This window comes from Neovison vison, chromosome 12, assembly GCF_020171115.1.
Source record: "Neovison vison isolate M4711 chromosome 12, ASM_NN_V1, whole genome shotgun sequence".
In the NCBI taxonomy this organism is placed as follows: domain Eukaryota; kingdom Metazoa; phylum Chordata; class Mammalia; order Carnivora; family Mustelidae; genus Neogale; species Neogale vison.
The window spans coordinates 53,888,487-53,904,172 of NC_058102.1; positions in this window are offsets into that span (position 1 = coordinate 53,888,487).

Sequence of the window (15,686 nt, forward strand, 5' to 3'; positions counted from 1 at the left end):
TGGGTATTAAGGAGGGCACATATTGCATGGAGCACTGGGTATGGTGCATAAACAGTGAATCTTGGAACACTGAAAAAAATTACAATAAAATAAAAAAACATATATATATATAAAATAAAAGTAACAGTAACTCTACTTTGTAAATTCATACAATGAAGTAATATGCCACTTAAAAGCAATGAGGAAAAGCCCTTTGCTTACATGGTTATAGGTTACCTTCAAGAGATATCATTAAATGAAAGCAGCAAGAAGGAGAACCATGTTTATAGTGTGCAACCTTTTGCTTAGGAAAATGTGGGGAGGACTACAACTTAAATACAGACATACATACACACATACATATGGGTACTTTCTTAGATTTTCTTAAAAGAAATAATTATAGGATAAACCAAAACTAATAAAAATGAAGGAAAGGATAATAGAATACCATGAAAGCTAGATTTGCATTATAGTTTTGATTTTAGACCTATAAATGTTTTATATGTCAAAATTAAAAAGACAATTCCTAAAAAAAGGACCAAATTGAAGTAAATAATCTTAAATATATACCAGTTTTGCAGCGTAAGCACCCAGACAAGAATTTAAGTTTTATTAAAATAGAGTATTTGACTGTAATGCCCTGGTGAGATAAATCATAAGGAAAAAATGAGAAAATTGTGAATTTACTGAATATTTACCAATGAAAGGTAAGATGAGAAAAGCCCAGATATATTTTGATTTATCTGGCAAATTGGCATGATTGGATTTTCTGGGTATTTTAGGGAAATCGGAACTTGAAAGTTAAGTTAAATTATAGAAAGATGTTTTCACACATTTCATTTTTTTTCTCATGAAAATTTGATTCTGCTGCATTTGCAAATGTAATCCTTCAGAATCATAAAAGACTAAGATAATATTACCACATGTGCTTCCTCCTAGTCCTGCTAGGATAATTCCTTAATAGGAAATATGTTCATAGAAATGATTCTACTACAAGACTTGGGATAGAATAAAACACTTTATTATCTTCAGAACTACTGAAGTGTCCTTCAGAATAGCAATAACCATAAAAAAAATATTCATTGCAATTGTGCTCACCAATTATAATGCGGTGGGGTTTTCCCCATACCACCAAGTGATTGGACACCAGGTGGATGTCCTACAACCCAACTCTATTCTGACACCTTGTGTGCGAGATACTGTCAGATGCCACAAGTTAAGGGCTCAGTCCCATAAGGTTGTCTCCACTCCAGATGTTAATCACAGGCCTGAGTTGTTACCTAAGCTTCTCATTGACATGCTGTAAATCAAAGGTTACCTTGATCCCCTTCTTGGTTTCCATTAACTTGTTAGAGTGGTTCACAGAACTCAGGAAATCAGTTTACTTACATGATACCGAGTTATGACAAAGGATGTTAAAGGATACAGGTCAACAGCCAGATGAAGAGATACATAGGGCAAGGTCCGGAATAAATCAGCTTCTATTCCTGTGGCATTTGGTGTTTAGGGCTAGGCATAGTTCCAGGTGGAAGCTTTCTGATTTACCAACCCAGAAGTTCTGGAACTCCTTCCTTTTGAGTTTTCACAGAGACTTCACTGCTTACACATGCTTAATTAAATCATTGACCATAGGTAGATTCCACCTCCAGCCTGTCACCTGCCCCGGAAATCATGGGGTGGGACTGAAAGTTCTAACCCGAATTTCACCAGTTGGTTACCCTGGCAACCTCTGCCCAACCCCAACCCCAGCTTGGGGGATTTCCAAAACTCACTTCAATAACAAATTCTGTCTTGCAAGTCCCGGTTGAAAGAAACTTGTTATGAATAACAAACACCTATTTCACCTTTCTGCTCTGAGGTCACTTGATTTCAGGAAATGGGAACAAGAGACCACATGTTTTAACAAAAAGATGTTCCCATTGCTTTATCACTTAAGAAATTCCAAGGAGTTTCTACAGATGGAAGACCAAAATATATATTTATTATAAACCACAGTATCACATTTGAAAATAATATTTATGAAAAATATATTTTAAAAAAACTTTAAGTTTAGGGGCACCTGGGTGGCTCAGTCAGTTAAGTGTCTGCCTTTGCTGGGGTCATGATCTTAGGGTCCTGGGATCAAGTCCGGCATCTGACTCCCTGCTCCACCAGGGGCCTGCTTCTCCCTCTGCAGCTGCTCTCCCCGCTTGTGCTCTTCTCTCTCTCTCTCTCTCTGACAAATAAATAAATAAAATCTTAAAATCAAAAAACAAAACTGGGGGCAAAAATAGCCAAACAACATATATTAAAAACAAATTAATTAAAAACTAAAAAACTGAAAGTTTCTAAGGATACTTTCAGTTTCTAGTAATAACTGGCTGCTCTAGTCATAAAAATCTGAAAAATATTAAAAGCTAACTAAAAGTTGTAAAGTTCTTTAAAGTAACGGTAAGGGAACTTCAGCCGTACTTAAGATCACCATTGGTCATAAAATTGCCAATGAAGTAAGCAGTTTTCAGTCCTAGAGCATTTCACACTTAGATAACAACAGATAACTCATGCCCCTTTGAAATTCTCATTTTTAACCTCACTCATGGTAGTCATATTGCTTTACTCACTACTTTTCTATCTCTTTGAACTTCTCCTTCTCTCTCTCTCTCTCCAGTCTTTCCTTGAAGTTCTATTTAGAAGTTTTCTTTTTACAAATGCTATTTTCTTAATATGTCTAGTATATAAACATTTATTTAAATGTGGATAAAGCTCACATCATTATCTCAAGCAGTCCTCTCTCCTAACATCCAAAGCAAGCTTTTTATTTACCCAACTAAACGTTTTCTCTGATTAATCCAAAGGAACACCAAACCAAATAAAGACAAGTTTATTATACCAACTCCTATTTTTTCAGTGTAAAAATATGAGAAGTCCTACCTCACTTTTACCTCCTCTTGTAGCAAGCCAAATACTATCTAATTTAGGAACTTTTTTCTATCTTTGTGCATCTTATCACATTCTCCACTTTAAGTCCTAATCATCTCTCGCCATTAATAATGCAGCTTTTCATGTCTCCTCCATCCTAACTCCCATTTATTAGATTTATCCTTTTTTAAAAAATCAGAAAATTTAAAATCCCTAATTGAGGTATTTCATTAGACATAGCTTAATTTTTAGCAATTTTTATAAGGAGTGCATGTTCTGCATATCTGGCATATAAAGCTTTCACGCATATAGGAAAGAAACAAATCCCCAGTGTTCTTGTGTATCACACTGCTTCATAAAGTAAGTTCCTATCATGCTTACTTTCCTAAAGCCTACCAAATAGATATTTCACCTCCAAGCCTTTGCCTACGCTGCTCCTTGCAACTTTAATACTATATATTTGCCTGATTAATTCTTAATCATCCTTCCAAATCTAGTGAAGGTGATTTAATATTAGTGGAACATGTCAAAATCATGTGGCCAATCAAAATAAACAAGTCACATCATTAATTAATGCTTGAGAAAAGATACAGAGTGATGATCTCTTGCAACAGCAACAGAAAGAAAAAAGAACTTTACTTCATTTTTAATTTTAAATAAAGAAGACTTTTAAAATATTTTAATTTTACATATCTACCTTCCAACCATCCCAATTCAGGCAAGCTCTTTGTTGATTACAAACAAATATATAGATACAATTTTGTTGTTATTACTTTAATTCTTAAGAATGGGAAAAATAGAACATGCATTTAAGTTCAGTCCAGAAAACCTTTGCTGTATGTTTGCCTTAGTCAGATCTAGTAGAGTCCTTTAGAAATACTTGTTTTTCTTGTTTCTCAAAGAGTGGTTTTGAAGACAGAAGACAGACACTGACTCAAGGTATTATGAAATTTGAAATTAGCACAGAGGATGTCTTTGATGACTCAATCTTTTTCTCACACCAAATACCTTCATTTTGTCTGAGGAAATTCCCTTACAGTATTCATACAATTTAGAATAAGCAGAGAGAAGAATTAATATTTAAGGCTAAAGAGGAATATGAAAATAAATTTTTGCAAATGAATTTATATTGCTTTCAAGTAAATTAAGTGAACAAATAAATTTTCTTTGGAGTATTAAAAATGCAAGATTTTAATATAGAATATGGGAAAGAACAGGTTTTTTTTTTAACAGATTAGAATTATTATTAAGTTTTCTATTTAACATATTCTCAGTAGGTCAAATATTTTACCATAGATATATTTCAAAGAAAACTTTCCCACAGCTGTTCTTTAAAAGCTGTACTTAAATCTTCACCTCTTCCTTTACAACTATTGCAATTCATACATTTTACTCTACATTTCTTAAATAGCATCTTCTGCTGTACACTCTTTAGTCCTATGTTAAGAGTCATGGGCTTCACATAGATACAAAATCTAAGGATTCTATCTTATTTATGACAGCTTTAGCAGAGCTTGGAAAACTTTTTCAGCATAAGAAATAATATTTTTTTCTAAGCAGTTGGGTGATGATAGAATTTTTTAATGATACTAAGTTTTAGTGAAGTGGTAGAACAAACTGATCTCAGAGAAAGTAGAAAAATGTGTTTCCCATGCTCAGCTTTCACTGTAGACCTTAGCCTTTGTCGTTAAATCAAGACTGTCCTTCCTATCTTCATAAAGAAGAGAATAAAAGAAAAAGGTGGGAGAAGACAAAGTGTGAAGAATTACTGATGAGAAAGGTGATTACAAGGCTAGCCTGAAATTTAAATCACAACTAAGGATGGAAGCATAAGAAGTGAAGTTTCTGAACTTTGCTGAAGACCTGAAAAGATAAGAAATTTACCATAGTAAATTAAATGAACAAAAATTACCACGCTCTGTATCTTTAAACATTAAACATACATTCTCCCAATTTATCAATCACATACTAATTATTTTCTATGATGGTCTTTGAAAAGAAATGCTTAATGTTACATCTTCTCTAATATTTTAATTTTCTCATTTAGACTTGAATGTAAAGTTTAACTTCATGTATAATGCAAAACCAAGAACTACCTCTAATTTTACACTTTTTTACTGGAATGCTATGCATGTTGTAATTTTTAAGCATTACATCGAAGGGTGGAGTAGCAGGTGATGTTAAGGAAAAAATTTTATTTGTATAGCCCATGACATTAAAAATGGAGTTTTAGATATTTTCTTCTTGTAAGGCTTACATGACTCTTATGATTTGCGTAGATTAACATAATCCTTCTCACAGTTGAAGAGAAGAACTTGAGTTTCGCGATTTAGGTTTTATGCCTAAGATTGTGTTTAATACACAACGAGGGCAAGATAAGTCTTATGATTCAATGTTCTGTTTTTTCCCCACTTTACTACATTACTATAGAATTTACAGAATGGGAATTACAGGAGCATAATAACTACATATCATTCTATGATTCCATTTATTCCATAGAAGTAAGAATGGTTATAAAGGAAAAAAAAAAAATTCTGTTAAGAAAGTATTTGTTTAGGGGTGCCTGGGTGGCTCAGTGGGTTAGGGCCTCTGCCTTCAGCTCAGGTCATGATCCAGGGTCCTGGGATCGAGCCCCACGTCGGGCTCTCTGCTCAGCGGGGAGCCTGCTTTCCTCTCTCTCCCTCTCTCTGCCTACTTGTGATCTCTCTCTCTGTCAAACAAATAAATAAAATCCTAAAAAAAAAAAAGAAAGTATTTGTTTAGAAATTTCTAGGACTCACTCAGTTGAAATGTGAACTCAGTAAAATGATCTTGTGTCTCCAGGCTCTTTTGTCATTGGTTACAAAATGTTTATGCTTAGTAGAAGGAAAAGAGGTTATCATAGAAGGAATAGAGGTTAACGTAGACTAAAAACCTCTGTAATAACATAAGTGCATTACATGGGGATACAAGATTAGTTTCAGGGATATTTCAGATGAAAGGCGGGTAAAGCCTTAGAGTCAAGAATCTGGAAAGCACTTTATTGCTGTCTCTACTTCTCAATATTATTTTACTCATTTGCATACCAATTTTGTATTCAGCCTTTATCACTAGACTGAAACTGTACTTTCAAATGGTATCAATGATTTCCAGATTGGCCATATCTATTGGTGTCAGCAGTACATGTACATAATTTTATAAAGTATTATTGATCCATCTGTGAAACTCTCCTACCTTTCTCTTCTTTATTATCACTCTTTACTGGCTTTCTTTCATTTCAATTATTTTGTATTCTCCTCTTTTGGCCTTTCAAATGGTGTGCCTCTGAATTTTAACATATTCTTTGCATGCTTTATTACATATTTTCTCTTGAAGCCCTCATCTTTGTACATGGCTTTAAATAAAAAATTCAGACAACACTCAAATCTTTATTTTTTAGCCAAAAATAAATAGGCCAGAGTAACAGACCCAGAAAAGGAATACATTGCTTCCAAAATACAAAGAAGCTCACTAGGCCTTCTGCCTCTTTTTTGGTTGTAGGAAAGGCCATACGCAATGATTAATCTTGGCTCAAAAGAGATATTTTAATATATCCTACACCAATGGACCCCTAAAAATTTCACTGGAGAAGACCCCTGAATTTTTGTCAAATTTTGTCTGAAATTTGTCAAACTCTCTGACACACAAATGTCTTACCAACAAATCAAGAGTAATTGCTACTTCTTGCTCATTAGGTCCAGTCCACATAATGTCATCAATGTAATAGACCATATAGAAAGAAAAGGTAATCAATATAACTGCAAACTAAATTATAACATGGGCCTTGAGAATTGATATGCCCCTGAGGTAGAAGAATGAAAGTGTATTACTGGCTTTGCCAGTTGAAAGCGGATTGCTTGTGATTGGTCTTATTGATAGGAATGGAGAAAAAACATTTGCCAGATCAATAGCTGCATACCAGGTACCAGGAGATGTACTGAGCTTGCTGAAGCAATGAAACCACATCTGATACAGCAACTTCAATTGGAATACTCATCACCAGATGGTTACAATAACCTACAGTCATTCTCTAGGATCCATCCATCTTCTTCACAGGCAAATAATAGGAAGAATGAGATGGGAATGACCACTCCTGCAAGTTTCCATTTCTTGATGATGGGTGGTCCTAATCTCTGCAATTCCTCCAAATGTGATATTGATTTTGGTTTACTATTTCCTAGGTACTTCTAGTAATTTTCATTTGGGTTCTTTCACCATAATAACATTCACTCCACAAATCTGGGAACTTATGTGGGGATTATGCCAGGTGCTGAGTATATCTATTCTAATTGTACATTCTAGAAAAGGAAAATAATCATTGAATGGGTTTGGAGACCCACCAAGCCCACTGTGAGAGGGCCCTGAGCTAAACTCCATCAATCACCTGACCTCCATAAGCCACTACCCTGAGAGGTGGACGACAGGGATGTCTTGTGTCTCCTGGAATTAGTTCCAAGCCAGTGTCCAATAGTCTTTGAAACTTCTGATTATTTCTTTTATGCAATGCACAGTTAATCTAGTAAAAGGCTGTAGGTATCATTGAGGAAGGTTGGAGAAAATATTAATAGCATAAATTTTAGTCAGTGTACCCAAATCCTTCCTCATGGGGAATCAGCCTCCCCTTCATTCTGGCTCTGTAAACCAGCTTAAGTTTTGAGAATAGGCTGAGAAACATGGCTCTATGTTTCATGGCTCAGGTTAGACTTTTGTTCACATGCTTTAGAACTTTCCTTCTTATATTGATCAAATGAGGACATAGTAGCCTTCCTATCTATTTCACTTCTGGGAACACCAAAGTAATTGGCCAATGCCACAGGTCCATGTGAGTCAGAGTATTCTGACGTCTGGCTTGGCTCTGCTGTCCATTACAGTAACCACACTCATCTTGCTTTTGCAATTGAAAACTTGGCTGCTGCCACCTGGGATCCAATTACCCCACTGCATCTAAGTTTCCTAATTCAATGACTGTAGTTCCTACTGTAAGTCAGTCTAGTCCACAGAGAATAGTGATCTCGGAGTTATTCAAGGATGCGGGGGCCTTGCCTCAGAAATTTACTTCTCACGCTGAAAGGTATGCCTTCTGGACCCTCCCAGTGTGGGTGAGTAGGTTTTAAATAACAAATCCATTCTAACATTCCAATCTCCTTCAGCGTTTCAATCTCTTTCTCTACATTAAACTAAAACAGTTCTCGTATTTCCAGCTTGCTCATCATTGGCCATCTATTGGTCCCTGTTTTAGTCAACCAACTAAACAAATTGTTAGAGCCCTTTCTAACACCCCAGGCTGCAGTATTAGATGAAGAATCTCTGCTTAGTGAGCTCATATTAACAAACTTGGCCTGACCAAAATTCATGTTCCTTTCACCTAATGGTGAAATCCCACATCCTTAGTATTCATTCCCACACATGCTCCCCAGATTTCTGTCCATATAAATCAGAAAACTCAAGTAGATCTTTTGAAGTAGAGCTCACCTCTTCATGTGTCACATTTTGTACATCTACCTTTTGGGGCCTTCTCCGACTTGAGTCTTATAAGTTTAGAAGGAAAGGGGAACAAAAGGAGGTCCTGAGGATATTCAGAATTGCCTTACCCGAGCAAGACAGGCAGTCTGTGCAGTTTCCTCAACATTGCAGTGTTAATTTCCTCAGAAGGGGATAGAGGGGCTACTTCCACTGGGGGTCAAAGGCTTCTTCTTTTGGGAATGGGGAGATCCCTTCCAGTGTCAAAAAAGACTCATCAGAATTTAGAGTCTCAATATCCCCAGCTTCATCAGGATCGTCCCACATGCCCCTACTCCAACTTTCAGGACCGCATTCTTTCCCAGTCAATTGCTCTCAGTTTAATAGTAAGTATTCTGAGACCGGGAGTTCAATTTCTGTAGTAATTCAAATGATCATAGGATGAGATTCTAGGTTTGATTATCAGCCATCCCAACCCTATAGCTAGGGAATATTAGGGTGTCTTTCATGACATACATAAAGCTTTTTTTTTTTTTTTTTTTTTTAATTTAAAAAGACTTTATTTATTTATTTGTCAGGCAGAGACCACAAGCAGAGAGAGAGCGGGGAAAGCAGGCTCCCCACCAAGCAGAGAGCCCGAAGCGGGGCTCAATCCCAGGACCCCGGGACCATGACCTAAGCCGAAGGCAGAGGCTTAACCCACTGAGCCCCCCAGGTGTCCCCAATACATAAAGTTTTTAGATCCTTTATTCAGCACTTGAACTGGGAGTTCAAATCCTTGAGCTCATCCTTTTCTTTCCCAACTTTGTCCAGTAGAAACAAACAGCCAGTGTCATTTTTATCTGTTAGTTTCCTGATAATGTTTGAAAGTAATCACCCAGCTTCTTGTTTTTTTTTTTTCTTTCAAGATTTTATTTAAATTTTAGTTAGTTAACATATAGTGTAGTATAGTTTCCAGGGTAGAATGTAGTGATTCATCACTTGCATATAACACCCAGTGCTCATTACTTCACGCGCCTCCTTAATGTCCCCATCCAGTTATCCCATCTGCCCACTCTCTCCAGCAATCCTGGGTTTGTTCCCTATTGTTAAGAGTCTCTTATGGTTCTTGCTTTTTTAAGTGGTTGATTATGAGTACACAGGGGTGAAGTTTTGCATAGCTATTGCCATATCACATCATGGATCATCAATGTTCTCCTTACTACTACTTGGTTGAGCCTGACACCTGGGTTTATGACAGTGGCTGGAGCCTGGGTCTATGGAAGTAGGTCAGAAGTCTGCATCCATGGAAGGCTGCATTGGAATGGAGTCAGCCTGACACCAGTGTTCATGACAAAGCTAGACGTTCTCCCCTCCCTTTCCTCCATGGAAGAGCTCCCAAGTAAAGGGGGTCTCTCTGGGTATACACTTCCTGGGCATGGAGAGAGCTGATATGTACAAAGTGAGAATGTCCTTCTTAGTCCCATCAGTGCACCATTTCTTATTTCCATGTTTCCTCCAGTTGCTGTAATCTCTCACCTGGATTCTTTAATTTTTGTGAAGGTGTTTTTTATATGTGAATAGTGCTCAAATTAGTGTTTCTGTGAAGGGACAAAAAACCTCCTATTCTGCCATCCTGCTGATGTCTCTTCTTCAATTAAATCCTTTTCTTAGAGGGGCAGAGAGAGAAAATCTTAAGCAGACCAGCATGCTGAGCACAGAGCCCAACACAAGGCTTGATCCCACAACCCATGAGACCATCACCTGAGTCAACACCAAGAGCTGGATGTTCAACCTACTGAGCCCCCGAGGTTCCCTCTCAATTAAATTCTTAAGCAAAGATTTTTTTCTAAAATATTTTAAGTTCATGAGTCTTGTGGTTTAGGTACCTGTCATAGATTAGCCAGTACTGACATGAAGCTGAAACTAAAAATTGCTTGCTGTTTCTCTTTCCTTTGTTCCTTATCTCAAATAAGGATATTTCATTTATGCATCATATCTGCTAGGTGCCAAATGGGTTTAAAATGAAATATTCATGAGCTCTGAGAACATCTTTTTTTTTTTTTTGAAATACAAGTATATAATGAAATTAGTGATTGACTCACAAGCTGCTGTAGTGATATTTTATAAATGTACTGGAATTCTCTGGTGAAGGACACATTTTTTCAGTATCCTGTTTCCTTTCTTAGTAGAAGGCCCACTTTTCAGCTATTAAAGATTGATCCTATGTTCTAAATGCTAGCCTTCTTTTTTTTTTTTAAGATTTATTTATTCATTTGAAAGAGAGAAAGAAAGCACTCACAAGTGGGGGAGGGTCAGAACTGAACATGGAGTTCTGTGTGAGGCTTAGTTCCACAACCCTGAGATCATGACCTGAGCTAAAATCAAGAGGTTGATCCTTAACCAAATGAGCCAGCCAGGCACCACAAGAGCATATGTTTTTAAGTGAGGCTTCTTAGATTTTATTTCCAATGCTGACACATATTATCAGTATAGGCAAGTTAGTTAATTTCTCTCTGCCTCATTCCCATCCTTATGAAGTTGGGATACCAATAACTTCGAATTTGTAGTTATTGTGAGAAAAAAATAAATCAGTATGTGTAAAGGTACTGAACAAAGTGAGTGAAAAATTAATGTTAGCTGTTACAACGGAGAGCCATATTCTTTGTTGACTACACACACAACTTTAAAGTGATTTGAATTAACCAAAGAAGGAAAGAATAGGGGGAAATTATGGGTGTTTGATACCATTTTTTCTCCATCCCCCTAAAGATGAACTAATATATGTTGTTAATTCAAGTCCCAAAACTCAACATGTTTTTAGGTGGAGAGGTTTTATGTTTGTTTGTTTTTTGTTTTATTTGTTTTTTTTTTTGTTTGTTTCTTATATTTTGATATGATATGGTAATAGTACTTCCAGAAGTTTTCATTTACAGGTAAGTTCCTACTGCGGATTCTATTTACAAATGACAATATAAATTATTTAACTAAAAACATTTGAAAGTGTGTGTTGACCAAAACTCAACCATAAGACAGTCTAAGACTACTTTCCATGGCAGTGATTTTAACACATTTCACAAATTAAATTGTGCACTGAGGGAAAAAAACCACTGACACTGTTAACAACATTTAGCCCTTAGCTCAATACTAAGCCCAGAGTCTACTTGCATAAGTCATTACTAAAATGAGTTGAATAAAATAAAATAATACTAAATAAAATAATATAATAAATATATTATAAATACAATAAAATAAAATAAATACTAAAATGAGTTGAATAAAATAAAATAAAATGAGTTGAATCAAAATATCATAATCCAAATCTCTCTTTGCGATTAAGTGAATTTCCTCATTTCCATAACTTTAAGGAGAAGTCTGAAAGAGGCAGATAATTTTGAAGGGGGGTTTGTGTGTGTTAATTCTAAGGGGAATAGAAATTGTCTGTTTTTATAGCTAATCTGTGGCGAAGTCAAAATGCTATTCTGCTAAACAGGCAGTGTCTTGACCTTGCTTGAATGATTTGCAAGCATGTGCCTACTCTCGGGCCCACGTGATGATATAACCCAGAACATTCTGCAGTAGATGTACTTTCCTGTTGCATCACAATATCTGGGGATGTGGTCTCCACAACACTGAAGTTTCTCTAAATCTGTCAAGTTCTAAACTATGTGAAAGGCTGACACTGCCTGCAGAAGTAGGAACAATGGGTAGTGGAAGAGAGGATATGGAAACAAAGGCGATTTTGATGCAATAGGTGATTTGGGCCTAACTCCTAAGAAGATCTTGATTAGATGAGAGAATGGGGAAAGGGATCCTTGAACAAGGGAGATTGTGAGCAAATTGAGAGTGATAGGAAAGTGCAAGATGACGCAGGCAACAAGGAGTGATGGGGGGCGTGTAGTATGTGCAGAGACATGGGGCAGGGAGGAGCCAAGTGGGGATGAGGACAGGAGCTCCTGGGGTTCAGGGAAGATAAGCAAAGGGTAAGACATGAAATTGTTCTAAGGTTTGATGCAGGGCCAGTGGACAGCCTCAGTAAATCATTCCAACATCCTTACTCTTGTCCATGTTGACCTCTCAGTCCACAATGTCCTACTTCACATTCTTTCCAGCGGTGGAGAGGGGGAAATGGAATCGAAGGATAATCATCAGGTGGTCCTCATGGCCATTCCTTATCCTTCTGTTCATTTCTTGACCCCTCCGCAATGTCCTCCTTATGGTGAGAAAGGGACAGGCGGGCTTGGTAGGAAAATAGAGGTAGGGGGCTTTGTCAAGCTCACAGAAATCCCCAAAATATGGAAGTGTAAGAAACCAAAGATAAGGGAACACTCCGGACCACCCTGCCCTAGTTGTCCCAGGATGAAGGATGGAGGACAAGGACAAAGTCTTATTTATGACAGTCTCCTGTGGTCAACAGAAAATAACCAGACTCTAAAAAGAAATAAGCCATTAAAGATGCATCACTAGTCCTGCTTACACAAAAGTGCGTCAGTAGAGAAGTCAAAAAGATTTAAGTTCTCTGGTTAGCTTTCTATAAAAGGCCAGGTGGTGGGTATTATGGAGGGCACGTATTGCATGGAGCACTGGGTGTGGTGCATAAACAATGAATTCTGTTACACTGAAAAGGGAAAAAAAAAAAAAGGCCAACCCTAAAAGCCCTCAGTGGCAAACGTGTCAGGACCCCTCTCGCTCCTGAGAGCTTTTTCTGTATCCTTGCTTAATAAGCTTCTGTTGCTTTGCTCTCCTTTGTCTGCAAGATTCAGTCTTTGACTCAGGGAGACAAGAACCTAGCTCTCCAGCTTCAACAGGTTTGTGACCACCTTTTCTCTAATCTTGGCTGGTGCTGCTCATTGTGTGGATGGCTCCAGATTAACCTATACAGTTAAAACTTCTCTAAGGGATGCCTGGGTGGCTTAGTTGATTAAGAGTCTGCCTTGGGCTTAGGTCATGATCTTGGGGTCCTGAGATTGAGCCCTGCCTCAGCCTCCCTCTACCTCTCCCCTCTACACTTACCAACCCCTACTTATGCTCTTTCTCTTTCTCAAATAAATAAATAAAATCTTTTTAAAAAGTTAAACTCCCCTAAGAAATAAAATATTGCAAATTTTTAAAAAAAGATCATTGCTGGCTGCTAAAACCCTGGCCCCCCTGAAGACAGGAGATGTATCTTGTATTTTGAAATGAAGATTTCTAGTAATCAGAAGCTTATCCAAAAAACAAATTTTATCCCAACTTCAGTAAACTTTTCAGTGCATGCCCAAGAGCTTATCCCAGCAGTTAGAAATCAATAGATACACTCGTCAGAACTGGAAACTTAATATAAAGGATACACCAGCCAGGACCCCAGCCCTTCTCTAACCAGGCAGTCCAGCATTCTCCAGCACTGCCCTTGTGGGGAATATGCACATTTTCGTAGGTTAGGACTTGGAATAAGGTAGACGCCTTCTTCCCAAGCCTCTTGTGACCAGCTTCTCCTGACCTTTGCCCTGTTACAGTCCCTGGCTAAGCTAAAGTTGCAGCATCAGTACACGCATTAAGTACCCATTTAGTAGCCGTTGGGCAGCCTTGATGTCGTAGGCCATGGAGCTAACCACCAGCCCAAACAACAGCACAGCCTCCAGCGTGCCTGAGACTCCATCCCACCCATGCCCGCCTGAATATCACTCTAGGCAGCAGTTGCCAACTGGTGACAGACTCAGTTTGGACTTTCTGCCTGATGGGGCTCCTGGGCTTCTCTAGCAACCAGAGCTCCCAGATACCTCTTTTTCTTGTTCCCTTCCTTCCTTCCTTCTCTCTCCCTTTTTCTCTCTTTCTTTCTTTTCCTTCCTTTCTTTTTCTCCCTCCCTCCCTTCCTTCCTTCCTTCCTTTCTTTCTTTCTTTCTTTCTTTGTTTTCTTTCTTTTATTTTCTTTCTTTCTTGTCTTTCATTTTCTTTCTTTCTTGTTTTTTTTTTCTTTCATTTTTTCTTGTTTTCTTTCTTTCTTTCTTTTCTTGAAAGATGAAATAAAATGGAGTCATTTACGTCAAGGGGTTTTAAAATTGAAGTGGGAGACCATGAAGGAGGTAGGCCTTAGGCATGTCATCACTGTTCTTGAAAGACTCCGCATATAGACACCCCCCCCCCAGCCTTTGATTAACTAACTGCTTCTTGGCTTTTCTGTAATCACTCGCCCTTCCCCTGTTAGACCCCTCCCCCAGTTAATTGTTTAACTACTCCCTTGCCTTTCTGTAACCACTTGGCTTTTAGGGGGTGATACTGGTCTCCTGTTTCAACAGGATACTTTATGCGCATAGTCACATAGGCAAGGGGGGTCGCCTAGGTACGTGGGCCTAGTCACGTAGGCAGGATGTTTCTCTGCTGAGTAATAAGGTCCAACTCCCCCTCCTCACTCCCCCTCCCCACCTTTCTCTTCGCGCGCCGGGGTCCTTCAAAGCCAATCTACAAACACCGAGTATGCCTTACATTCAAACCAGCCAATAAGAACCTTGTAACTATGTTTCTGCTTCTGTACGTATGCTTTCGCTTCCCCAAACCCCATAAAAAGGCCCTGAACAAAGGGCTGGCGCGCGAGTCTTCCTAAGACTTGACCGCCCGCAGGTACCTGTGTCAACTCAATAAACCTCGTGCTGTTTGCATCTGATCAGTGGACTCGGCTTGGTTTTTGGGTCCGGGGGTCTCCTCCTGAGAAGGGGTCCATTCCGGGGTGCTTGGAGCCCCGGGGGATCTTTCATTTGGGGGCTCGTCCTGGGATACGAGACCCCCCACCCAAGGACCACCGACCCACTGTCAGGAGGTAAGCTGGCCAGCACTCTATTCGTTGTGTCTGTTCGTTGTGTCTGTGGCTGCGTCTGAACCTGTTACTTGTGAATTTGCGCATGCGTTTGGTTTGGGGTTCGATCGGATCCATTTGTATTTGGCGAGGGCCAGAAGGAGCTGACGGGCTCGGACTTCTCCCTCGCAGCCCTGGAAGACGTTCCAGAGGCGTTTGTAGTCCCGCCGGACGGGACATTTGAGTATTTGCGCATGCGTTTGGTTTGGGGTTCGATCGGATCCATTTGTATTTGGCGGGGGCCAGAAGGAGCTGACGGGCTCGGACTTCTCCCTCGCAGCCCTGGAAGACGTTCCAGAGGCGTTTGTAGTCCTCCCGGGCGGGACATTTGAGTCCTTCGGGACATTTGGGCCCCGGTGCAGCGGGGCATTTGGAGCTCAGCCTGTATCAGAGAGATACATGGCCTTGGTTGGAGAGGGGGAATCCGGACCCCCAGGATCTCCGCTTGAGTTTTTGCTTTCGGTTTTGTACCAAAATCGCGCAGCGTCCTTCTTGTTAACTGTTTTGTGTGTCTTACTTATTG